We start from the raw sequence: 27934 nt of genomic DNA on the forward strand, positions 1-27934 counted from the left end.
CCGTAGAGCCGCAGACCCCACCTCTCTGTGGGAAGAGTACAAGGTCACATTGTGAGAAGAATCTATGATATGGGAGATACCGTGATGGTGTATTTGTAAAATATGGTCTACCACCTTGTCCAGCCACATTCTGCCAAAATTCATCTTTATGTCAGCCAGTCAGTCTTTTCACCTCTGTGTTCTTTGGGCTGATTCATGAGTCTACTCTAGTTCATGCAAAATCTTTACTAGAATTGTCCATGACCATCTTCTCTATTGATCAGAAACCTAAGCATCCTTTAGTATCAGCTCAACCCTTGGCTGACACAAATCGACTTGATGGGAAAAGTGAAAGTGTTTCTCTGTTTTTTATGGTCCATTTTGTTTCTGTCGTTGGCAAATTTAAGAGAAGTATAATTATAGATAACTGGGATTGTTTTCAAAATGCCATACCACTTGTATTTAGCTTTATGTTTGCTCTGCAAGTTCCCTCTTTTAAAGGATAAAACTATATTTGATTTTGTTTCCTGGAAAAAGAGTTATCTCTGGATGTTCTTTGTCTTTCAGATGCACAGATTGAACAGATATTTCAGCATATACAGGATCACTCCAAATATTCTTTTCAATTTAGGAGAAAGTGATAGAGCTTTAGATCAGAGAAACAATTATCTGCTGAGCTGAAATCATTAAAATGGTCAACATGAAGGAGTCCTGAGCTGTGTGTCATTGTTGGTCATGTGTTTCTGATTCACGCCTAAGAATGAATTGGGTGCATTTGATTTGCCTCTGCATTCTATATAAATTTAAACATGATTCACATTTGGGGTAGTCTGACCCATATTACATGATCCTACTTACTAAGAGATAGAAATTAGGTATTGTGTGCAGAGGTGGACATGGAGCACTTATAAAATCTGTTAAGTTGGTCCCTCACTATACTTTCAAAGAGCATATTTTTAATCTTTGCTCAGTCTTTGTTTATGCATGTTTTAGTAAAGCTTTAGTCAGTTGCCTTTGTAGCTTTCACACAGGCCTAGGAAGATATCAGTCATGTGAGGGATTTGTACTCTACTGCTTGGTGCATATACTTGTGAATTGTGTGTGCACGTTCAGTCACACTGGCAGAACTGCTGTGTGTCCACAACCAGCTGTGTGTCCATTCTCAGGGTCTCTATGCCTTTGGGCAAAAAAAAAGGGACAAATGGAAATGCATAACAAGGCTTTTCTCCTATGGCGTAGCTTTCCTAGTCATCACTGTCCTAACTCCCCTTCGTACACTCACATATCTTGTCTTTAAAAAAGTTTATTTATTTGTTTATTTAGCCATGCCAGCTCTTAAGTTGCAGCATGCAGGATCTTTAGGTGCAGCTTGTGAACTCTTAGTTGCGACATGAGGGATCTAGTTCCCTAGCCAGGGGTTGAACCCAGGCCCCCTGCTTTGGGAGCCGGGAGTCTCAGCCACTGGACCACGAGGGAAGTCCCCGCTCATGTGTCTTTTATGATGCTGCGCCTTCTTTTGTTTAGCACCTCTTGTAACTTCAGCTTTGTAACTTCCAGAAAAGGCAGAGCCAAAAGTGATCACTGAAACCAACACCATCAACATGTAAATCAAACCCACTGACGGTTCTGGAGTAGAAAAAGAAGAGGAGGAAGGCAAGCAAAAGATTTAATTTAGGATCCAGACTGTCCCTTGAGCATAAGGCATTTTCAGCGAATTATTAGATTGGTTTGGGGTTATGGTTATTGATTTTTCCTGCTTATGGTAAAAAGTCAGTACCTAAGAATCTCATTTCCTGGTTATAAAAATTCAAAAGAATTGGTTATTTCTCTCTGCTTTCGGGGTTGTTGAAAAATCACATTATAGCATAAGGAGGAATTGTGTTAAGTACCCTGATTGGATTCGTCATCTTTCATGAACCATTCTGATAGCTCATTAGGAGGATGCCTTTTACTGTGTCCTGAAAGTCAGAAAAGATAAGGTAAGCTTATTTTCAGAGCACATAAGTGTGAGTATCAGGAGAGAGTCTAAAAGATTGTAAACACAAGAAAATGTCTCTCTCTCTATATATATATATAGATAGATAGATATATTTTTTTCAGATTCACTGTTGTACCCATTGCTTTAATGTAGAGATCTTTCCCCTGATTTTGAAGAAAACCATACTTCATGTGCTATTTGCAAGCGGCTCAGTGGTAAAGAAACTGCAATACAGGAGACATGGGTTTGATCCATGGGTGGGGAAGATCCTCTGGAGAAGGAAATGGCACTCACTCCAGTACTCTTGCCTGAGAAATCCCATGGACAGAGGGGCCTGGCAGGCTTACAGTCCATGGGGTCACCAAGAGTCAGACACGATTGAGCAACTAAACAACAACAAAAACCTAATATACTGCTTAAAAATGTTATCTTGTTTCTTGACTTTGCACACACACACACCCCGCCCCCCCCTTGGTTAGGTTCATTTTTTCCATTCTGCACTGAGTTAGAAACGCAGGGAGGAGGAAGGTGGGAAGTCAGGATCAGAAGCTGCCAAGCTGAAGCCTGCTTTTGAGAAGCAAATGGCATTCACTTTCTTTGGTATAAACACAGAATTACACGTTGACGGTGAAAGACTAATGAATGCAGAATGACCATGAAGTTTGAAGAACCCTGGGGCACAAGTGGGACAGTTGACAGTTTTGAAATTAAGCAGAATTCTCCAAAGGGGGTAGAAATCTAAAAGAAAACCAAAAGCTTTCCAATTCCATTGATACTGAGTGGGACCGAATGCAAATATTAGTGGAGAAATCAATTTAAGTGGTTCTTTATACTCACATAAAGATTGCCTGTCTCTAAAGGAACAATCAGTTTTAGAAAACACAATCTATTCTCTAAATTTAGGTTCATATTCCCTCTCTCTCTCCCTCCTCCCCCTCACCCTCTCTATCTCATACAGAGAGAAAGAGAGAATAATTGAATTCTTACTTTATTCTAGAAAGTCTTGAACCTCACAGACTTTTTTTTTTTTTTTTTTTGCTTATTTTTCTACATTATGCTTTTAGGTGTTTTTTTCAGTAAAATTTGAAAGATTAAAAAATCAACTCCTTTAGTAGAGAAGTCTCATGAATCTGAAGTTTCTAAATATGAAACAAAAAGTCCCTCTAGTGCTAAGGTCTGGTTGACAAGGCTCTTTTCTTATCTCTGTCCAGTCAAAGCAAAAGATCTTCAGGTGCTTCCACTGGGGCAGCATAAGTTTCCTTTTGGTCTTTTCTGGTAACTCAGATGGTAAAGAATCTGCCTGCAATGCAGGAGACCCGGGTTCAACTCCTGGGTAGGGAAGATCCCCTGGAGGAGGGAATGGTAACCTACTTCAGTATTCTTGCCTGGAGAATCCCATGGACAGAGGAGCCTGATGGGCTATAGTCCATGCGGTCACAAAGAGTTGGACACAATGGAGCGACTGAGCGCACACACACAGGTTTCTTCCTTTTGTCTCACAATGTTTCCAACTGTCTATCAATAGACAAAAGAACCGTTCCCTTCTCTGCGATGCCTTTTGCTTAGAGTGAGCTGCTTGGCAGATGAAGTTAAGGAGGGAGCTCAGAGAAGACACAGAAAGAAAGCAGAGAAAATTTACCCTGTTCAGAATAACAGCTCAGCTAACATCTACACAGCATGTGTTTTCATGACTGATAGAGCCGTTTGCAAAGTAGAACTCCCCAGATGCTGACATGCCCTTAGCCTAGACCTGCTTTCCTAGTCTTGGAGTGTTCCAGCGGTTCCAGCAGAATGGCTACTTGCACTTGACAATGTGTGTATCCTCGGGGCTGCTAGTCGTCAAGGCGGTAGTCAGAGCCGCAAGTGATCCAGATGGCTGAGACTTAGGGCTGTGTGGCAGTCCTGTGAGTCGGGCTGGCCACTTCTCCAAGGGTGATGTTTTAGAAATCCCGTGGGCTTCCCTGCTGGTTCAGACAGTGAAGACTCTGCCAGCAATGCAGTAGACTTGGATTCAATCCCTGGGTGGGGAAGATCCCCTGGAGGAGGGCGTGGCCACCCACTCCAGTATCCTTGCCTGGAGAATCCCCCATGGACAGAGGGGCCTGGCGGGCTGCAGTCCGTGGGGTCACAGAGTCGGACACGCCTGAGCGACTAAGCAGGCGGCTGCTGCTCAGTGCATCAGTGTGGTTGTGGTTGTCACCGTGGAGGTCCCACAGTCAGATGAACAGAGCTCAGCTGGTAATCTCACCTCTCGTAGGTAGCCTGGGGACTGTTCCACCCGTGGCGGCGCCCCCTGCCCTCTGAGAGGCTCCTGATGACCTCCTGCACCAGCCTCCCTGCGCCTCCTCCCCCTGCTGGGCACGCATGGCCCCGGTATCCCGCTCTCTCCCATCACAATCAGGGTCAGCCTGTCTGGACGACTACATCTAAAGCCCTCCACAGAGCTAAGCTTAGATTGTAACAGCTGATGCATTGTCCCCTTGCCCTTTCCCTCACAAATGTAATCCATTTAGAGGAAGAAACCTGGGGAAAAAAGACGCATCCACAATTTCAGACAAGTAGTTGCTATTTCATAGAATATAACATTTCCTGGGAGACGTTATGAAAAGGCGACATACCTGAAATGAGTAAAGAATATCAAATGAAGCTAATTAAGAAATTAAGGAGTGTGTTTTAAGTGGTCCCAGTGACACATTTTGACAATGAGAAAGGAAAACTTAAATGGATGATAGCAGCTAGTCCTGGATGGGGTGAAGATAGGAACGTAGTTGGAATCCAGATAGGTGATTTCAGATTTGATAGTGAATTAGAGGTTTTGCTTTATATGTGTCTTTTGCAGCAGAAGCTAAATAGTAATAACATGGGTCGAGAATGTTAGCAGTAGAAGAATACGGAAAAGAGGGATTTCAGAGATTACTGAAAGAGGTAGCAGGACTTCATGAAAGAGTATGGAGACACTTAATGTGCTACTGTAGGTTAATCTCCCTGTTGAAGCAACTAATCTGGCTTCACTGGGAAGGGGTGTTTTCCAAAGAAGTACTTTTTCTTCCTCCCTCCCTCCCTTCCTTCCTTTTTTGTGGTGAGATCCCCTGGAAGAGGGCATGGCAGCCCCCTCCAGTATTCTTGCCTGGATAATACCATTGGACAGAGGAGCCTAGCGGGCTACAGTCCATGGAGTTGGACACAACTGAAGCAATTTAGCACACAGGCACGTGTCTTTTAAAATTAGGAATATTTTTTCCAGTGTTCTGGCTCTCTGAAAGGAGGGACTGTCTTATAATTTTAAACAATCATAAGACCTGACCATGCTTTATGATAGTAAAAAATAGATGGGATTCTGGGATGTTTCTCCCTGCACTTGAGGCTATGTATTGTGCGTGGTAAAAAGAGATAGTATCCATTTATCCCAATAGAAATAGTCATTAAGAATTTTGGCATTTAGGGTGTCTAAAAATGGTTCAAAGCAGATCTGATGGATTGTCTGAGCAGTCTGGCCAATGATCAGTGCACAAAATCTCGAGTCAAAAGCTGCTATAGGACCTAATCTGTTCAAATGAGACGCGTGCACCAATGTCAGTTTTGAGACAGTTCCCAGATCTTCGCTTCATTTTGGAAGGTGTGGCCAATATCCCAGAGAAGCCAGAAGATTCTCTCCAGGTAGGCTGGAGTGTAATTGCTTCCGAGGGTAAGTGTGAGGCGGGGGAGAGAGGGAGAAGCAGGGGTGACAGGGCTGAGAGCCCTCCTCAGAGGTAAGTGCTGCCCTATGACACCCAGGAGGCCTGAGGCTGGGGAGAGAGATCTTAACAAAGCATATTTTATATGGGTAAAATCGACAAAGAGGCCCTGCTGTTTGGGCGATTCTGTGTTTACTCTGGGGCTTCCCAGGGGCTCATGGTCAAGAACTTGCCTGCCAGTGCAGGAGACACGGGTTTAATCCCTGGGTCGGGAAGATCCCGTGGAGACAGGAATGGCTGCTCACGCCAGGATTCTTGCCTGGAGAATTCCATGGATGGAGCCTGGCAAGCTCCAGTTGATGGGGTTGCAAGAGAGTCAGACATAACTTAGCAACTAAACCACAACAACAACATGCTTTATGGGCCTTATTTCATATAGTCATCACATCAGTGCTGTGAACTCAGGGCTACATTTATTGCCATTTACTTAAGAGGAAACTGAATATCCAGGAGGTTAGTAACTTGCCCAAAGTCTCACAGATGTAGGGTCCAGAGCCTATAGTTCTGAATACAGCAGCAGGATGCTAGCTAAATGCTAGGCATTAAATCTGTATATAGCAGTCCTGTTAGGAGGCGTTAGCCCCATTTACAGATGAGGAAACTGAGGCTCAGAGGACGTGAAGGTAATACATGGTAGAATTAAATTTATTTATTTTTAATTGAAGGCTAATTACTGTACAATATTGGGTTGGTTTCTGCCAAACATCAGTAGGAATCAGCCATAGGTATACCTCTGTCTCCTTCCCCTTGAACCTGCCTCCCACTCCATCCCACCCCTCTAGGTTGTTACAGAGCCCCAATCTGAGTTTCCCGAGTCATCCAGCAAATTCCCATTGGCTATCTATTTTACATATGGTAGTGTATATGTGTGTATGTTACTCTCTCCATAGATCCCGTCTCCTTCCTCCCCCACACCACGTTCATAAGTCTGTTCTCTTTGTCTCTGTCTCCAGTGTTGCCCTGAAGACAGGTTCATCACTATGTCTTCCTAGATTCCTATACATGGGTATAATTTAAGGTCATATCTGCCTGACCTGCCAAATCATTCTCATTTACTATATGTGGTGTTCACCAGATGTTGCCCTGATAACAACAACAGCTGCTTATACTTTTATAGAACTTACTCTGTGTCAAGCACTGTTCTAATTACTTTATATATTATAACTCTTCTTTTTTGTGTGTGTGTGTTGGGGGAGGGGGGTGAAGCAATGATCCTTCCTCATAAGTACTCTTATTGACCATCCCTATTTTTCAAATGAGGAAATTGAAACCCAGCAAGGTTAGGTAACTTGCCCAAGTTCTTAGGACTATTAAGTGGTAGAACTGGAATTTGGGCCCCCGGGGGCAGGGGGGAAGGGATCCCTAGGAATTGATCACTTATATGCTCCTCAAAGAATGAAGAGTGGAAGTAAGAAAAGGAAAAGATATCAAAGCAGCCATTTGACTTTCTTAGGGGTTTGTTGGCCTAGTGTTTTTTCCAGAATAAAGCAAAGCTTCATTTTAAGATCACTGAAAACAGGATAGGATGTGTTGAATACAACAGAGCAGACCGCCAATATTTTTAGCCAAGAGTTGACCTTTCCAAACAGTCTCCACACTAAGAATGCATCACGGCAACCAAATACCCTTTATCATGTTTTACAACGAATTAGGCACATCTGTTAACAAATCGTCTCTATTAGAACCTGACAACTGATAAAAATGATGAAACAGGATAACTCTTCATTAAACAGAACAATCTAACCCTGTGCCATCTCCGAGAGTTGTGCAGAGATATTTTGCATTTGAAATGGAAGAGAGATTTTAGGAATTTATCTCTCATCTTAAACTCCTTGTAAAACTATAGACATAATCTCCTCTGCTTTTGAAAGCAGGCCTGGTAATAGTGAAATATGGGATAAAGCGAAATCATTCCCCTTGTAAAGCAGTGAAGTTTATAAAATGGAGGCCCAAATATACCTTTTCAAACTCCAGAAGACCTTCTGAGATTTTAGAGGGGAGAAAATGGATACCTGTTCCCTTTATTCATCGAAGTCCATGTTGGCCAAGGACAGCCCTGTCAGGCCTCAGGGATTGGGCAAGCACGGGATCTGACACTAGCGTTGAGTTTCATTTTGGAGCAGCATAAATTCCCAGAGAACCGATTTATGCCATTTGTGTGGCCTTCTCAGTTTCAGAGCGTGATTACACTTTATAAAAAATTGTGAGCAGACTGTTGTGTTTCCCCTGGGACACTTGGGTTTCAAGAAGGAAAAAAGAGATTCTCTTGGCCCTGATGAAAATCTCAGAGATAGATGCAGGCAACAGCTGCTGGGGTTTTGTTTGTTTTGTTTTCAAGCTGCTGCAAGAAAAAATCAAAGTCTCCATCATTTAGATGAGACAAAACGACTTGGCCTCGGTGGTCAGAGAATCAGGCAGGGCCAGAGTGAACAGAGTGTCTGCAAGCACAGATCCTCCTGACCACAGAACACCAGCCTGGCCACTCACACTGCACCAGGGAGGGGAAACTTAAGGAAAAGAAGACGAGACTCTTCCCCAGGTTGTTAATTAAACAGTGGTGGGATTTAATCTTTAGTCTCTGTTCTTGCTTCCACAGCCAGGAGGCTCTCCCCTATCTTGATTTTACTTTTGTTTTTTTTTTTAAATACTTCTTTCTTTTTTTTTTCCTTTGGCCAAGGCACATGGCATGTAGGATCTTAGTTCCCCAACCCCCCACAGGGGTCCAACCTGTGCCCTCTGAAGTGGAAACACAGGAGTCTTAACCACCGCCTGGGGAGTCGCATCTTGGTTTCATTTTTAACATTTATTTTTAAATTGCATATAGTAAATGAAATTCACTTATTATTATTATTTACAGTTATATTAGTTTTGACCCCTGGTGGCTCAGTGGTAAAGAATCCGCCTGAAATGCAGAAGACATGGGTTCTGTCTCTGGGTTGGAAGATTCCCAGAGAAGGAAATGGCAACCCACTCCAATATTCTTGTCTGGAAACTTCCACAGACGGAGGAGCCTGGCAGACTACAGTCCATGGGGTCACAAAGAGTTGGATACTACTTAGAGACTAAACAATAGCAAATGAGTTTTGATAAGGGTCATGTACCACCACCGCAATCAAGATACAGGAGAGTTCCATCGCCTCCTAAAACACTGTCTTGCTGCCGCTTCGTAGTCAGATCCTCCCCCCACCAACATCCCCTGACAGCCAGGGCCATCCCCATAGTTTGGCCTTTTACAGGACGCTCTATGAATGGGGTCATACAGTCTTTGGCCTTTTACATCTAACTTCTACCAAAAAGATAGCATTTGAGACTTATCCCTATCACTGTGTGTATCAGTGGGCTTCCCTGGTAGCTCATCTGGTAAAGAATCCACCTACAATGCAGGAGACCCTGATTCAATTCCTGGGTTGGGAAGATCTGCTGGAGAAGGGATAGGCTACCCACTCCAGTATTCTTGGGCTTTCTTGGTGGCTCAGCTGGTAAAGAATCCACCTGCAATGTGGGAAACCTGGGTTTGACCCCTGGATTGAGAAGATCCCCTGGAGAAGGGAAAGGCTACCCACTCCAGTATTCTGGCCTGGAGAATTCCGTGGACTGTATATTCCATGGGGTTGCAAAGAGTCGGACACGACTAAGCGCCTTTCACTTTCACTTCGTGTGTATCAGTACTTGGCTCCTGGGTAGCATCTTCTTTGTTGATGTGCCACAGTGTGTGTGTTGATTCACCACTGAGGATCTCTGAATTGAGGTGATTATAAATAAAGCCGTATAAACCTTCACATACCGGTTGTTGTGTGGGCCTGTGTTTTCTCTTGAGGCTCTCTTGTTTTGAACTGGCATAGCTCACTGATTTCCATCCCTTTCTTCCCTCTTCTCTCCCAGTGTAGTCAGAAGGAAGTATATAACAGGTGCAGCTAAAGAGCACACAGCCCTCAGCCAGGCAACTTTTCCAAGGCCCTAGGCTGCTTGCTATCTCTCACACTGTACTCCTTTGACCTACACCTGGGGCTTTGGAAGGCGAAAGTAGCAATTCCATTGATATCACATGACTGGAGTGGTGATATAGAATTAGCCTTCCTCCTCCAAATGGAGTCATTTTGACCAAGGGAACAAAGTGACACTTACTGCCATGTGACTATTAAATATTTAAACACAAGCAAAACTGAAATTGTCAAGAACTTCATGTGGTGTTTATCATCTGGAATTTTAGAGGGAATGATATTTGTGTCTTATGGGCAGTATTTTTCCTTTTAATCAGAGACTTGGAAGTAAAGATCTCAAGGGGGCCGTGCGTGCATGTGGGCGTGCAAGTTGCTTCAGTCGTGTCCGACTCTTTGTGACCCCATGGACTGTAGCCCATCAGGCTCCTCTGTCCATGGGATTCTCCAGGCAAGAATACTGGAGTGGGTTGCCATGGCCTCCTCCAGGGGATCTTCCTGACCCAGGGATTGAACCTGTGTCTCCTGTGACTCTCGCATCTCAGGCGGGGTCTTTACCACTGCAAAGGGAAGACTCTCAAGAGGGCCAGCCAATGCCAATTTGATGAAAAGTTGATGTGTAAGCGAATTCAGGAATGGAGAGTCAGGGTTCACCCACATGATGGTGCTAATAAATTTCGCAAGAAGACGAATATGTAAAGAATGGAAAGACCAGTTTGAAACCTTGAGAGAAAAAAACACATGCTGTGAAGGTAAGGAGCCAAACCCCAAGTGAGAGTGACCAGTTAAGTTGAATCAGATTAGCTTGTGTCTTAGAATCTGTGGCCTCATCTTGTGCTCTTGGTCAAGGAAGAGAGAGCAAGCTTTTATCTTAAGAGAAAATGCAAAGAAAAGCTGAGTATCACTGATACTTTCTTTTTAAGCAGTTTTAATATAGAAATGGGAAGTAGGCCTAACTAAAGACTGCTACAGAGAAGAAATCAACTTGGAACAAATGGCAGACAGCAGAAGGCATTAGAGCTAGGTTTGCAAAATCTAGCAAGGACTAGAAATGATTTAACCGATGCATGTCAGCTTATGTTGTGCAATTTTGTTGTTGTTTAGTCTCTAAGTCCTGTCTGACCCTTGTGCGACTCATGGACTGTAGCCCTCCAGTCTCCTCTGACCATGGAAGCTTCCAGGTAAGAATACTGGAATGGGTTGCCATCTCCTTCTCCAGGGGATCTTCCTGACCCAGCCATTGTCTCCTGCATTGTCTGGCCATTGGTTTCTTTACCACTGAGCAACGAGGGAAGAAGCCCTGTGCAATTTTAGAAGACTTCAAAAAAAATCTTTAAAAAGTTGTTCCTATTTGCAGTTTTATAAAAAGGTATGTAACCTTTTAATAGATATTCTATTGTTACACATTTTTCTGAAAACAACTGAGTGGATAGTATCATCATTTTTCAGTCAGATCTAGAAAAAAGTTTTTTTTGAAAGAAAACGTTCTTATGCTAAAGATTTTCCCACCACATGTTACATAAAGAGGAAAAGGAATGATGGCAGAGTTTTTAAGTACCAGGAATGAAAATATTTTTAAAATCTCAATGGAAAATTCTTTAAAGTCCTGTTGCAATTACACACAACTCAAATTATATAGAAAAGCAGTAAGTCAAAAGTCATCACGAATATAAAAATTGAGGCAATATGAAGAGATTTTCTGAGTGATCTGTAATATAAAGGAGAAATTCAGGGAAAATATAATAAAACTTGAACCTTGTATTACATTGAGATTAAAGGGTATAATTCCAGTTAGTAAATAGCAATGGATATCAGCTGTAATCAGCTGTACCCTCAAGTTGTTAGCTACTTGTTATTGCTTCATTTTGAGAATTACTTCAAAATGGACTTCCTGTACTTGGTTAACATTGGTCTGGGTCAGGAGTCAGCAGACTGTGGCCCAGTTTGACAGCCAAATCCAGCCCACAACTCTTCTTTGTATCTAAAGTTCTGTTGGAACACAGTCATACTCATTTGTGTAAGCGTTGTTGAGAGCTGCTTTCTCCTTATATTGCAGAATAACCTCATAGGTAGTCTATGCAACAGATTGTACAGCCCATGGAGCCTAAAATACTTACCTTCTGACTCTCCAAAAGAGTCTGCCCTCCACCCCTTTACTCTGGAGTCAGCCCTGGGACCAAGGCTACCCTTAACTTGTGCAACCTTTGTCCAGATTCCACTTTTAGGACCTAGGTCGTGATTCTCATTCAGAGAGATTGAATTGCAGTAATAAAACTCATGGCCAGCAACTCCTGTTTGTTGATTTACAGTCAGAAGTTTCGCTGCTAAGCGAAACAAAATACTTAATTTGCTGATTGGTGAATAGTCTCTATTCACTTCCTTCATAGCTCAGTTGGTAAAGAGTCTGCCTGCAATGCAGGAGACCCCGGTTTGATTCCTGGGTGGGGAAGATCCCCTGGAGAAGGGATAGGCTACCCACTCCAGTATTCTTGGGCTTCCCTTGTGGCTCAGCTGGTAAAGAATCTGCCCATAATGCAGGAGACCTGGGTTCGATCCCTGGGTTGGGAAGATCTCCTGGAGAAGGAAAAGGCTACCCACTCCAGTATTCTGGCCTGGAGAATTCCAGGGACTATACAGTCCATAGGGTTGCAGAGTCGGACACAACTGAGCGACTTTCACTTCACTTCACGTAACAAATGGTATTTGGAAGGTTGTTTGGTGTAAGATCAGTGCAAGGGGTTAACTAATAGGATAACCCTATGAGTTAAATTCTTGCGAGTGGTGGTGGTTCAGTCACTAAGTCCTGTCCAACTCTTGCAACCCCATAGAGTGTAGCTCACCAAGTTCTTCTGTCTGTGGGATTTCCCAGGCAAAAATTCTGGAGTGAGTTGCCATTTCCTTCTCCAGGGGAGCTAAAGTCTTAGTCTCCATCATCTGCTGGCTAGCATTCCTTGCCCTTCCCTATATCCCAGAGAGTATTCCAGGTTCCCCTGCCAGCAGGTTGGTTGGAACGTTTGGCAACGGTAAGTGCTGATATAATAAGCAGGGGCAGGAGAAGCCCAGATATTTCTCTCTCTCATTCATTTTGGGTGGCAGGTCTGGAGTGCTGAGCCCATTTCTTGGTTCCCTTCCACTGGGCAGCCTTACTCTGGTTCTGGGTCCCGCAGGCCAGCCCCAGCCTCTGGGCCTTAGGAACACACTCATTCTTTTTGCTCCTCCAGTCCCAAAAGGGGTAGAATTTCCTGTGCAGGCTAATCTCTAGGTTGCCTCAAACTCCCCTGTTTGCTTTTCAGCTTTCCCTGGTGAACCAGTTTCCTTTGTTTGACATACTCAGAGTGGTTTCTGTTTTTCAAACATGACTTCGACCCACAGAGGCATCTAGCCTGCCGTCAAGAATAGTCCTGGAGTCACCCGTTCACATTCTGATGGTCAGGATTCCCCTTTTTCTGGTTGCTGGGCACACCTGCCCTCTCTTGTCAACAGTCCGAGGTCACGCCACACAACCAGCTAGGCCAGACTTGTGTGCCAGTCACTGTGACTGTGATGTGCGTGTGCCAGAACCCAGTTCTCTGCTTGAAAGGTGTTGCTTAATATCAGCCACTTCCTAACAGATTGTATTCATTGGGTATTATTTTTAAATTAATATATTCTCAGAGTTCACGATCAGTAATCACATGGTCCCCCTGTGTTGGCTATGCCTTCTTTCACTGCCTTCAAGCTACCAGATTCTTCTGCTTGCTCCAGGATTCCAGGATGGGGACGATCCAGAAATAATTATCCACTTCCGGATCCTCTCCAGCTCTGCTCCCGGGTCTGAGTTGAACACTCTGTCACGCCCCACCCAGCCTCTAGTTCTTTTCCAGAACCCCTCCCCCACCCTCTCTTAGCCTGGACAACCCTATTCATCCATCATGTCTTTGCTAAAGCTTCTGTTTTACCTGCATCTCCAGTCTTCCATGGAGCTCAGATTGTAGCTGAGTTACAAGGCCTTCTATGGAAGGACGGCCTCCTTCCATGGAGGCCTGGCTTGTCAGACAAAACAACAATAATTACATGGAATTCAAATTTAAAATTTAGACCTTCCTGCCATTTTTCCCCAGGCTTTTTCACTGAGTACCACATGTCAATTGACTCTTTGGATCCATGTAGCTATGCAAGTGATGTATTTAAAATACAGAAGCATTGTGAGTAATAATAATTATGTTGAATCATATAGTCCTTTCTCTTTCCTCTCTCTTTTTATTCTGCATCCTTCATGATCTGGGAGTGGTGGTGTGGGGAGTGGGGATTACTGCTATGTTATGAAAATTAAGAAGCTAGTGGGAACCTGCTGTATACACAGGAAGCTCAGTGATGGCTCCGTAATGGCTTAGAGGAGTGTGATGGGGCTGGGGGAGAGGGAGGGTCCAAGAAAGAGGGGATATGTGTATCCATAGAGCTGATTCACTTTGTAGTACAGCCAGAAAGTAACACAGCATTGTAAAGCAATTATACTCCAATAAAAAAATGAAATTAAAAAATAAAAATTAAGAAGCTGAGGCACAAGGACCTCAGACTGCAGGTAAAGGCTGGTCCTCTGACATTTTACACTGAGGATGAGGCATGCCTAAGATGTCTGTCTTGCATCGGAGCAGAGGAGAGCACAGGCGGTGCTGCCCCATCGGGTCTCCAGAGCGCCCCGTCGCGTTCCTGTCTCTGGGATGGTCACTTCCGCCTTCCGTGGCTTTTCCCCAGAAGCTGAGAGACTGGCTGCAGCCTTGGAGGGGCCGTTTCCCTACGTTTCCAAAGTTGTTTCCGTTTCAGTTGCTTCTTCTTCCTCTTCTACTGCGTCCCATGTCCCTAGCTGCCACATCGTCTGCGGCTAACATCCCCGCTGAGCAGGCAACGTGACCAATACCAAACCCTGATTCCTGAGGAATCGCAGATGATGATGGAACTAGAGTGGACGGTCCTCTGTGATGACTTACCTCTCAAGCGTTGTGGAGGACATTGACAAATATGAAGCCTAAGGGAGAAATTTCCAGTGTAGGATGTGGAGCGATTCAAAACAATGTAAATTCATTGGTTTTAGGTATTGAAACTCTCTGCTTTGAGGCTGTGACTCAGAGATGATTCAGCAAAAAGGAGCCAGACTGAATATGAGACTGTCCTGCTCATGGGTCATGGTGATGCACTGAGTAAAAATCGAATAAAAATCAGATAGAGAATTGATGTTAGCTTGGGGCAAAGATGGTAAATGTGTACTTTTAATATCTGTCTGTTTTATAATTTACAGTCTTCAAATGTTTGTACAAAAACGATTTTATATGCAGTGATATTTGTGATTGCCCTTTTAATATGCTACTTGGTAGGAGACAGATGTTATATTCTTTGATGTTATACAGTTAGACTGTTACATAAAAGCAACTTAATACACATAAATCTTAAACAGATGACTCTTGTTTCCTTTTTGTCCCACTGAAAACATGCATGCCTGAACTACAGAACGCTAGAGAAACAAAGAGTATCTCCATCAGGCTGTACTATCTCTGTTAACGTGTTAGCCATGTGTCACATCTCTGTAGAGGCCCTCGGCCACTATTGAGGTTACTGATAAGGCAGTTTCTGTTTTCCAGAAGTGGTCAGTGGGGAGGAAAGAATTTCATCCTACCATAATATAAAGTACATTTATCTGTTCCTTTTAACATAAAACACTCTACCTGTTGCAACAGTTCTGGTGACACTGTTGTGTGGTTGTGGCTGATAAGGGTCCTCATTGCTGAGGCCCTAGACTCTGCTCCAGTGAGTTCATGCTGCAGACGCTGCCCTGCACAGTCTCAGACCCTGCACCTACTGAATCCGAATCTGCAGTTTAACAAGACCCCTAGGTGGTTCAGAGGCACGTTGTACTGAAATAGCCCTCCTCTAGAAATTGCTTGACAGTATGGTGGCTTTGACGGTATAGACTCTGCCTGCAATGCAGGAGACCTGGCTTTGATCCCTGGGTTGGGAAGATTCCCTGCAGAAGCAACTGGCTACCCACTCCAGTATCCTTGCCTGGAGAATTCCATGGACAGAGGAGCCTGGTGGGCTACAGTCCATGAGGTCGCCAAGAGTCGGACACAACTGAGTGACTAACACTTTCACTTTCATTCCCCTAGAAATTGCTTGAAAGCATGGCAGAATCTCCCATTTGTATTTGATTTTCATCTCCCATAAAGAAGAACCAGTAAGTGTTACCCAGATTCACAGTGTCAGCTCTGACACTATAGCTTTGGGACTGTACAGATGCAGTTGCTGTCAAGATTTCAGTACTGGTGAGTGGCCTTTATTCCAAAAGAACAAGGCTCCCATCCTTATCTCTTTCCTTTAAAATGTCTGTATTTCCTAAAAGTGTATAGGTGGCTCTGTTACCCGTAAAACTTTTCCTGGGCCTCCCATTACATGTCTTTTCAAGAGACATAGCATGCTGTATTTTCATGGGAGAATGTTACCACACTCAGAAACCCCACATATTTAGATTGCAACCATATTTTAAATTAATTAAACTCTTAGGTCAGATATTTTCTGCCCAGTAAGAAATTTCCTTCTCTCCCCACTTACTTCCTCTCCCACTGTCTTCCTTTATTTTCTTCCTTCCTTTTTCGTTTCTTCTTGTTGATAATGTAGAAGTATTTGAGTTCTTCAGCTCTTAAGACAAACTGGAAATGCTACACAGTTTTCTTTTTTTTAATTGAAATATAGCTGACATATAACATACTGTTAGTTTCAGGTGTACTACATTGTGACTTGACATTTGCATACGTTATGAAATGGCCAGCAAGTCTAGTAACCATCTGCCCCATACAAACTTATTACAATATTATTGACTGTATTCCACCACCCACTTTTCTTATTCTATTTTTTAAAAGACAAAGTTCACCAATAAGAGCCTTGGAAATATTAATACTTTTTGGTTTGTTTTGATCTCAGTGCTAAAACTTGTCATATAAAAATCTGAGTGATTAAAAACCAATTTAGCTCACTTAGAAGACTGTATCTTGACTCTATCCCTATAGTAGGAAAGTATCTTATATGTGAATATTTCCAAAGAGATCCTTAATTTTTACCTATATCCCTAGATTAGTATAAAATTCTTTTATTTGACTTTTTCTCTGGGCTTTTAGAGACATTTTCTATCTTAGCATAAAAATCTCTCTTTATGAGAGATTATTCTCTCTGAACTTGAAAACGGGAATCAAAAGTGAAAGCTTTAACAGATCACCTTCTTGTAATTTATAGTCAAGTCATTTAACAAATAATTATGTGATGATATTGATTGATCCTGAAAAACCAATCTAGATCATTAAGATTAAAGAATTTTTTTTCCTCAACAGCAGGGAGGCAATATGCCCTGAATTTCATCAAACCCTCTCTCTGGTCTTGACCATGTCAAAAGAGGCACTGAATGCTTAGTCTAGAACTTTCTGATTCTTGCATAGAAGAACAATCTTGGTCAGATCATTTCTACCATAAAAATATACCGAGTCACAGACTTTGAATGAATCCAGTAAATATGCAGAGTACATTATGAGAAATGCAGGCTGGATTGGCAATATAATATATGCCACTATGTTGTGAGTTTTTTTTTTTAATGTAATCACAAGAGGGAATCAAGATTGCCAAGAGAAATATCAACAACCTCAGATATGCAGATGATACCGCTCTAATGGCAGCAAGCCTCTTGGTGAAAGTGAAAGAGAGTGAAAAAGCTGGCTTAAAACTCAATATTCAAAAACTAAGATCATGGCATTTGGTCCCATCACGTCATGGCAAATGGATCAGGAAAAAGTGGAAACAGTAACATTTTATTTTCTGGGGCTCCCAAATCACTGCAGATGGTGAGTGCAGCCATGAAATTAAAAGACACTTGCTCCTTGGAAGAAAAGTTATTACAAACCTAGACAGCATATTGAAAAGCAGAGACATCACTTTGCTGCCCAAGGTCCATGTAATCAAAGCTATGGTTTTTCCAATAGTCAGGCACAGATGTGAGAGTTGGATCATAAAGAAGGCTGAGCATTGAAGAATTGATACTTTCAAATTGTGGTGCTGGAGAAGACTCTTGAGAGTCCCTCGGACTGCAAGAAAATCAGACTAGTCAATCCTAAAGGAAATCAACCCTGAATATTCATTGGAAGGACTTATACTGAAGTTGAAGCTCCAGTACTTTGGCCACCTGATATGAAGAGCAACTCATTGGAAAAGACCCTGATGCCGGGAAAGATTGAGGGCAAGAGGAGAAGGGGACAGCAAAGGATGAGATGATTAGAGATAACATCACTGACATGACATGAATTTGAGCAAACTCTGGGAGACAGTGAAGGACAGGGAAGCCTGTGTGCTGCAGTTCATAGGGTTGCAGAGTTAGAAACGACTTAGCAACTGAACAACAACAACAGAAAGTAACCTGTCAACTCATTGCAAGAGCTGGAATAAAGCTGATCTATTTGTGGTACTTCTGATAGGACTGACCTGTTTTCTCTCTGGAAAAAAAAAAATTTGATAGAAAGCTAATAGCTTAAGGATGACTTCAAACTTCTACAAAAAGATTGACAACTTCACTCTATTATATGTTGTTTTACAAATAATAAGCAATTTGTATTCTAACAACAGATTATTTTATGTTTTAATTACATGTGAAAACTAAATTAAGCAAGTGATCTATTTGCAAGTAATTGATCTGAAGTTATTTAAAAACATGTTGTACATAATGGTTATTCAGTATTAATAATTCACTATTACACTAATTTACATTAGTAGCCAACCAACTATTCTCCATTATTTATGTGTTGTGGCTTTGTATGTCTTTGATGTTTTGGGGAAGGATCTGCTTTGCAAAAATTTGTAAAAATACTCAGATAGAATTCATATTACAGATACTTTCTGTTTTTTTATTTATTAAACTTAAAGTTTATTTATGGAGGAAACACACTCCATAGACAGCGTGGGCCATCTTGGAAGGCAAGAGAGGCATGTGGGTATGAGGTTGTCAGTTTTTATAGGGGTGGGTGATTTCATTGACTAATGAGTAGGAGGAATATTCCAGTTATCAGTGTTTTGAGGAAGGGATGGGGATTTCCAGGAATTGGTCCAACGCCTACTTTGTGACCTTTATGATCGTGGTACTGGTGGTATGTCATTTAGCTTACGGATGTGTTACAGCAAGTGTATACTGACGCTCTGGGTCCAGTGAAAGAAGACTCATCTACCATCTTGGACCTTGTTGGTTCTAATCAGTTTATGTCATATCCTTGGGCTGTGTCATTCTTTTAAAGGTTATGCCCTGCTGCCTTCCTGTCTTCTTTCCCCCCTTCAGAGATTTTGCTTCCATAATTATGGGAAGCTGAGAGGTGACAGTCTGCCTGCTATAGCTGCTTAAGGGCTGAGATGGGCCATCAACCCTGCCTGTCAGGAAGTAAAAATCTATGGACACCTTTTAGTTGCACAGACTGTCATAGCCCAATGCTAACTTAAAGTGCTCTAACCCTCTGCTTAGGAAGCTTTGGAACAGTATGCTTTATTTAAAATAAAAAAAATTAATGTGAGTTCTTGATGTGGATAAGTGTTTTAGTATCAAGATGTATTTATGTCTAAAACATTTTAGAAGTGCAAATTAACTAGAGTGTTCCATGAAGTTGGCATTGGTATCTTTTTTAGATTAGGCTTCAGTATCTGAATTGCCCTTGACTCACTTGTTCACAATTTGAGGGTCTCTTTTGACGCCTTCTCCTTGGAAGGAAAACATTGATATTGCTGCAAAGAATCAACTGACTTGCAGATTTGGAGACACCCATTTCTGAAATGTATAGTGTAATTTGTAGAGTGCTCAAGTTACTGGGGAACGGATTAATATTTTTACACACACACTTGAATAAATGATAGCCTTTAATAGTTGCACCTTGCGCTAATCTTCCTACATCCAGAGAAGGGTCATAAGGAGAAATAATTTAACAGTAGGAGGAGGAAGTTCATGCTGATTCATTCCTTTCCAAATTAAACACTCTTGGATCAGATGAATCAAATAGCAGTGAGAAGGCTTAGAAGTTAATCACAAGGAAGAGATGGGGAAGATCAAACTACCCATGCAGAGAGAATGCCTGCGATGTGTTATTTCATCATGAACAGCTTCAGAAAAGCAAGCCTTTTCTGAAGTTACTGATGAAGATACTGGATTGCAGCCAATGTCAACATTCAGATAGAGATAGATATGCTAGTTGTACATGATCTCTATTTGTGAGATCTATGTAAGTTGCATGGCTTTGTGTAGTCAGACGAAGGGCATATGTGTTGAAAGAATTGGAGTTTGTTAGACAGTTGGAGTGAATATTGCTCTTATACCACCGTGGACTTAAGGATATCAAGGTCAGTTTTTCCAGTGTTTGACCTCTTGAGAAATATTATGAAATTGCTGAGTCTGGTCTTTCTTAAGTGTGAATTATAATGAATTTCTTCGTAGAGCGTATACACCCTTACCTTTGAGGGTTTGCCTTTCATGAGGAGGCATCTCTTTTAAAGAAAAATATTTATTTCTTTGGCTGTTCTGGGTCTTAGTTGTGGCATGTGGGATCTTCGATCCTTGTAGCATGCAGAATCCTTAGTTGTGGGATGTGAATTCGTAGTTGCAGTGTGTGGGATCTAGTTCTCTGACCGGGGATTGAACCCAGGCCCCTTTGCATTGGGAGCTCAGAGTCTTAAGTTCCTAGGAGGCATCTTTTGTTTTAATCTTTCTTCTGCTTCTTTATTTTTTATTATTAATTAATTTTTTATTTGAGGATAATTGCCTTACAATGTTGTATTGGTTTCTGCCATATGTCAACATGAGTCAGCCATAGGTATATTAAGACATATGTCCCCTCCCTCTTGAGTGTCCCTCCCACATCCCACCCTATCTCACCCCTTTCGGTTGGCACAGAACTCCAGGTTTGAGCTCCCTGTGTCATGCAGTCATGCAGCAAATTCCCACCAGCTACCTATTTTAGAGATGGTAATGTACATGTTTCAGGGCTGCTGTCTCAATTCGTCCTACTCTCTGCTTCCCCTGCAGTGTTCACGAGTCTCTGTTGCCCTTCATCTCCATTGCTGCCCTGCAAATAGGTTCATCGCACAGTCTTTCTAGACTTCATATCTATGTGATAATATATGATGTTTGTTTTTCTCTTTCTGACTTACTTCACTTTGTATAATAGGCTCTAGGTTCATCCACCTCATTAGAACCGATTCAAATGGGTTCCTTTTATGGCCAAGTAATATTCCATTGTATATATGCAGCACAACTCCTTTGTCTATTCATCTGTCAGTGGACATATAGGGTGCTTCCATGTCCTAGCTATTGTATATAGTGCTGCAAAGAACATTGGGACACATGTGTCTTTTTCAATTGTGGTTTCCTTAGGTTATATGCCCAGTAGTGGAATTGTTTGGTCATATGATAGTTTTATTCCTAGTTTTTTAAGGAATCTCCATATTGCTCTCCATAGAGGCTGCACCAATTTACATTCCCACCACCATTGCAAGAGGGTTCCCTTTTATTTAGGAGGCATCTCTTAATGGTTACCTAAAAGCCACTGGCATAGCAACCTTGAAATATGTTACCAACAGGGAGTGTTTTTTTTCCTATACTCAATTCTATGAACTATTTGTGTTTCAATATTTTAAAATAGTGTTTTCCTATTTTGAGAGGGGTCAGAAGCATTCAGACATAGATAGTCTCAAGGAATTCCTTTATGTCGTGTATTTCTCTCTGGCATCTTTCCCCCCGTCTCTGCCTCTCACATTAGTGTCAAGCTTGTGGCTTCCCCAACATCTTAGGTCAAAGTAACCCAAGTGCACTCATTGAATGCTGAAACTAGAGAAGCAGGTTGATTTGGAGACATTGAGCCCCAATGATATACAGAGAACTTATTTAAAACTGTCAGGCTATTAAATCTATAGCTTATAAAGCCATATCACAATGTCAAAGCCTCTGCCCTGAATTCATTTATCTTTGTTAAACATTTTTTGAAAAAAATGTTTTAAGCATTTATCTATATTGATTTAAATATATATATGTGTGTGTATATATATATATATATATATATATATATATATATTTCTCCCCCCGCCCCAGAGAAGGAAATGGCAGTGCACCCCAGTTTTCTTGCCTGGAAAATCCCATGGATAGAAGAGACTGGTGGGCTACAGTTGCAAAGAGTCAGATATGACTGAGCGACTGAACACATTTTTTTTTAATTAAAAACAATTTTTTTGGCCACACCATGAGGCATGTGGGATATCAGTTCCCCAACTAGGGATCAGCCTGGCACCCCCTGCATTGAAAGTGTAGAGTCTTAACCACTGGACCACCAGGGAAGTCCCTCTGCGCAGCCTTTAATTTGGCAAATAATCCTTGAGAAAGACTGTCTACTCCCCACGTTACTTCTTTTGTCTTTTGTGTCTTTGTATTTTTTATGTGAATATAATAGAACTGTAACTAATTATTAATTGTAATTGGAGGACCGCCACATAAAGACATTCTAGCCATAACCCTTGACCTCACAGTATTCACAGCCTGTAGGCCAAAACAGAAACATACATAGCCAGGACTGGTTACTGTTTTCCGAGTTTCTACCTTGTAGTAAGCACACCTACTGTGCATTTCCTTATTTGGTGCACAAAGATTCAAATCCCACCTCTGCCACTTACCAGCAATCTGGCCTTGGTTTTCTCAGATATAAAAGGAGGGAATTGATAGGTTCTTAACTCATAGGGGTATTGCCAGCTCTAAATTAGTTAAAGTATGCTAAGTGCTTAGAATAGTATCTGACACACAGCACATGTTCAATATGTATTTTATGGTTATTAAGTAGAGCTTACAAAGTAAAAAGAAAAAATAGCAAGAAATGTTGAAGTTGTTTGGTTTCATTGAGGCCATCTGCTTTTTAACTTTGATTAAATCTGTTTATGGAGTCATCAATCAGTTGCTTTGGACTTTCTGCCATGGATTCATTATAAAATGTTTTTTGTAGTTCAGTAAGCAAGAAAGGCTACAGCTAAAACTGTCGAGTAAAATAAAGCGTGTGACTGTTGGTTAGTGTTTGTCGTTAGCCCACCACCCCAGCCATCACAAACATACACATGCACACACACAGGAATGCGTACACCTTCTAAATTGTGAGGGTCTGGAAAATCTGTGAAGGAAAGAGTACTGTTTTATTTTTGTGTTCTCGGGGTCTAGCATAATAACTTGTCCGTAGCATGTTCAGGGCTCCCCTGGTGGCTCAGACGGTAAAGCGTCTGCCTGCAATGTGGCAGACCTGGATTGGAATCCCTGGGTCGGGAAGATCCTCTGGAGAAGGAAATGGCATGTTTTAAGTGATCAGTTTGTTTTTATGCATAAGCCCAGTTTTGGCAGGTCCTTCTTGAAGAACTAAAAACAATGTCAGCTCTAAACCATCACTTTGACCTGTGACTTCTGGAAATATAAGGTGGCACAATCTCAGGAAAGCAGTTTGTTTATTTTCATTTAGAACTTTAAAAATAATGTATATCATTTACCTTCAAATTTAACTTTTAAGACTCTATCATAAAGAAATAACTTTGCATTGGGTACAGACCTATTTGCCTTCATCTGGGCTTCTCAGGTGGCTCAGCAGTAGAGAATCCACCTGCAATGCAGGAGATGCAGATTCGATCCCTGGATCAGGAAGATCCCCTGGAGAAGGAAATGGCAACCTGTTCCATTATTCTTGCCTGGAAAATTCCATGGACAGAGGAGCCTGGCTGGCTGCAGTCCATGGGGTCACAAAGAGTCAGACGTGACTGAACACATACACACATAACTGTAAGGTCAGAAAGGGAAATGATTAAATGAACTTTGTGTGCATGAGTAGAACTTAAAATCTATGTCCTTTTAGGACAGTTTTAAAATTTGGTTTTTATCAATTGAGACAGCATCTACATAATTTAGATGCTTTTGTAAGTAAGTAAAATACACTATAAATAAGCTAATTTTCTCATGACTCATTTAATACAATGCCTCTATGTATAAATTTGTGAATGAGTGTTATTCATATTCTTTATGAATATTTTTAAAACACAGATATAACATTATCTGTAAAAAAAAAATACAAAATTGCTTACACAATAGGATCTCAACTATCTAAAGAATGTGTAGGGTCAAGGTTAGCTGGCTGGATGCCATATTGTTGAAAGGTGCTGCTTCTACGTATAATATTATGGGTGATTTTGCACCCCAGGTGTTTGATATACATGTTTACCATGTGAATATGTGGTATGTTTCTTTTATAATACAAAGAAAGTTAAAACAATATCAACTTCACATCAAAAACCCAAAAGGAAAACTCATCATCCCATGCATTGAAAACAAATATTTTACTATGGTTTTTCTTATTTCCTTTTTATTTCTTACTTTACTTTGGGCATAATATATTCCATTTTCTTTGTTCACTTTTAAAAATTTGTTTTTCTACTCTAATATAAAAATAAGTCTCCCAAACCTTCCAAACTTAAGACATCAAAAGATAACTCAGCTATGGGTGATTTCATAAAAGTATTTGGTGTGCTTATAACAGTTCTGCAGCTCATAGTTATCTAATTGAACCTCTTAAATGCTTCAATAAATTTTAAAATCTCTACATACTTTGGGGAGACATTTTCTTTACTTTTGAAATTTGATTTATTTATCAATTGAAGTAGAACCTGCTTAATTCAGACCCTTTTGTACATAGGTGGAATATGCTATAATAAGCAGACTAGCTAATGATTCATTTAAAATATTATAAAATACTTTGTGTTATATTTTTATGACTCTTTTATTTCTTGAATTTTTTCACATGTAGTGGCCACTGTGCTGTCTAGGCCAAGTAAGCATACATTTGCCAGTGTTCCTTTGAAGCTATAGTAAGAATTTATTGACATTTTTCTCTGATACGCTGTATCAAGTTTTGTATGCTGTACTTAATTTTCTCCAAGACAAGTCAGATTTCCTTTACAGTGGCATTTTCTCATTAATGTGTGTTGTGTTTACTTCTCCCATCTTCTGGAAGAGTCATATTGCATTTTGTTTATTGTGAATCATACTGGGCTAAATTTAAAACAGTGCATGCCACTGGTCTGATTATTTTAAAGACTTATTTCATTTACTACCATATAAAATGAGGAAATACTTAGTGAGTTCCTTTTTCTAAGCATCCTTCAGGAGTGTGTTTTATGTATTCCCATGGTGTGAGCAGATGGCTCACTAGCTCAAAATTTATTTTCTGAAATGGTATGGAAAGAATCATGAAACCTCCATGCAGTCATAAAAGATGAACATTTAGTCCAGCAAATCTCTGTGGGATCTTAGGTAAGTGTCCATCTATGCTGCAGCAGTGTGGGAGAGGTGATATGAAGCACTATTGTTTTCCCTTTGGATTTCTTATATCTTGATATAATTTACGTTAGCAGATAACACAAATGTAAGGCCAAGAAGCCCCAGACTCCTCCTGCTAATATTTTACTCTTCATATCTGTATTCCTTTCTAGGTTCATCTATTACATATTTGACAGTTATCCATCATAAGCATAGTAATTATGGACAGTGTTCTATCATAATCCATAGAATCTCCTAAGCTAAAATAAATTTTATATAATAGCCATTTATTGCCAGCTTTCTCTGTCATGAAGATAAATGTGTTTTCAATAAAACATAGAATTATTGAATCCTATAATTCAATTATAGAATTTTTCAAAATGATGTATGGCATTGGTTTAGGCCGAGCTACTGTGATGAGGAGTGAAGCTGTGGCCGTGAAGGAGAGAAGGAACACAGGCCTCAGGAGAAGCGAGTAACCCTCTTGACTCCCCCAGGTGGCAATTCAGAGATTACCTCCCGCTTTGACCAAGAGCAGCTTCAGGAACATCTTCAGCCTATGACTGAGCATGATTATTTTGAGTTTTCTTCTAATGATGCTAGTCTATATCCTCATATGTATGCAAGAGCATACCTCAACTTTAAAAACCAAGGGGACATTATTTTGTTCAGGGATCATTTTGATGGTTATGTATTCCTTGACAGTAAAGATCAGGAATATCCTGCCATCATAGAATTTGCACCTTTTCAAAAAGCTGCAAAAAAGAAGACTAAGCAAAGAGACACTGAAGTTGGGACTACCGATGATGATCCAGAATATAGAAAACTTTTGGAGGGCTATGCTGCAGATAAAGAGAAAATGACGTCTACTCCAGAGATACTGCTAGAGGAAATAGAAGCAAAAAATAGAGAACTAATAGCTAAAAAGACAACTCCACTTTTGAACTTCCTGAAAAGCAAGCAGAGGATGAGAGAAGAAAAGAGGGAAGAAAGGAGGTGGCAAGAAATAGAAAAGGGCAAAGAGAAGAGAGGAGGAAGTGGAAAGAGAAACGAAAACAGAAAGATATAGAAAAGCCAAAGAAGATAGAGTCCCAGAAAGGGACAAATTAAAGGATGAACCAAAGATTAAGCTGCTCGGGAAGCCAGAAAAAGGAGATGAAAAAGAATTGGACAAGAGAGAAAAGCTCAAGAAATTGGACAAAGAGAATCTGAGTGATGAAAGAGCCAGCGGGCAGAGTTGTACGTTGCCCACGAGTTCTGAGGGTGAATTTAAAGATGAAAAGCGTAAGAGACCTGAAGATGCGGGTGGCAGAAAATACAGGGAGAGGGAGCGGGATTACGAACAAGACCAGGAGCACATCCTGCAGGAGAGAGGGAGGCTGAAGCGGCAGGAAGAGCACCGCAGGCAGGAGGAGCGCCAAGAGAAGGAGAAGGGTTGCAAGAGAGAGGAAGAAGAAATGAAGAAGGAGAAAGAAGCACTTCGGGATAAAGGAAGGCAGCCTGAAAGTACAGAGCCAGTAGGCAGCTCAGAAAAAAACTGACAAGAAAGAAAGAAGTGGTTAAGAGAGATCGCATAAGAAACAAGGATTGCCGGGCGATGCAGCTTTACCAGCTAGGAGCTCCAAGCCAAAATCAACTCTGTCTCGCTGATAACAGCACCAAGTCTGGAGATTCAGCCATAGAAAAAAAGCAGGAAAGTGGTACTAGCCATAGAAAAGAAGGAAGCGAGGAGTGATAGGTCCAAATGGCCTTAGGTGTCCTGACTGTCTAGTCAGCCAAAAAGCACGAATTAAGCCATCCAGAGGTGCCTTCAGGGCAAAGGAATAGAGAGAGAGAAAGGGGGTCCCCGTGCTGGTGGGGTACACTGCAGAGGAGTATGTTTTGCGTCAAAGCAGGAACCTGATAGCAGGTTCAGATGGGAAGTACAATGTTCATTTTTTATGCAGTTCCTACAAATTAAAGTGTCAGACAAAGCTGAGGAGGAGAGGACATGCATTGTAGTTTTCAGGCAAGAAATGTCACAAGAGGACTTATTTAGGTATGACATGAGAAGATACAAGAACTAGCCCTTTAGATTTTGGATTCATTGTATTGTTTACTATTTGTGATCATGTAGTTGTGCCTTATTTGTGAGAGAGTTTAGCTCAGTAAATACTGTGATTTCTAAACTCAGTGAGTGGAAGGTTATTGATTATAAATGTAACTGATAAATTACATAACATTTAAATCTGTATAAAGAACAATGGAAGGATCCTTTACTGAATTGTTGCTTTTTAAAAAAAAATGCTAAAGACATTAAAAATAATTTCTTTCTAGTTAAAAAAAAAAAATCAAAAGGTTTTGTTAATCCTGGATTGAATTTTCTTAAATTTCAATGGGGCAGAGTCACTGTGAAGTCTTGTTCAGGTCTAGTTATAGTCATTGTTGGTGATAACTGTTGACTTTGTGTAGTGTAGAAGCAAGAAGCATGTAATTGTAATACAAGTACAGTGAAGGGTATAACACATTTTCACTTATGCAGAACTTTAAATAGTCATGTCATGTCAATATCTTATGTCCTAAAGTTTTAGGATTAGTTTAGGAACCACTATCCACTCCAGTATTCTGGCCTGGATAATTCCACGGATTGTGTAGTCCATGGGGTCGTAAAGAGTCAGACACGACTGAGCGACTTTCACTTTCACTTTAGTTCTTTGTTTACTTACGTGAAATTAGTGTAAAAAAAATTCTTTTAAACATCTCCTTTTGCCTTTAGCAATTTTTATATTCGTAAAGTCTAGCCCTTAGTTGGTGCTTGACAATCCAGTCTTTGTTTGACCTTAGGTCTCATGAGCTGAGTACCTACCCTCTCCAGGAAGGAAACTGCACCAATATTTGTTCTTGTTAAATAGCAACTTAGCTTGTTTTGCATTGATGTCAATAAATATCAACATCA

General features: G+C 41.1%; 1 protein-coding gene and 1 pseudogene across 1 annotated transcript in view; both read left to right on the forward strand.

Annotated features, from left to right (window-relative positions):
* RNF150 (ring finger protein 150) overlaps positions 1-27934 on the forward strand; it is a 265783-nt gene that overhangs the window by 46646 nt on the left and 191203 nt on the right. The gene's annotated exons all lie outside the window — the stretch shown is intronic.
* On the forward strand, positions 5528-27335 carry LOC110136461 (regulator of nonsense transcripts 3B pseudogene; annotated as a pseudogene).

Source organism: Odocoileus virginianus, chromosome 12 (genome assembly GCF_023699985.2).
Source record: "Odocoileus virginianus isolate 20LAN1187 ecotype Illinois chromosome 12, Ovbor_1.2, whole genome shotgun sequence".
In the NCBI taxonomy this organism is placed as follows: domain Eukaryota; kingdom Metazoa; phylum Chordata; class Mammalia; order Artiodactyla; family Cervidae; genus Odocoileus; species Odocoileus virginianus.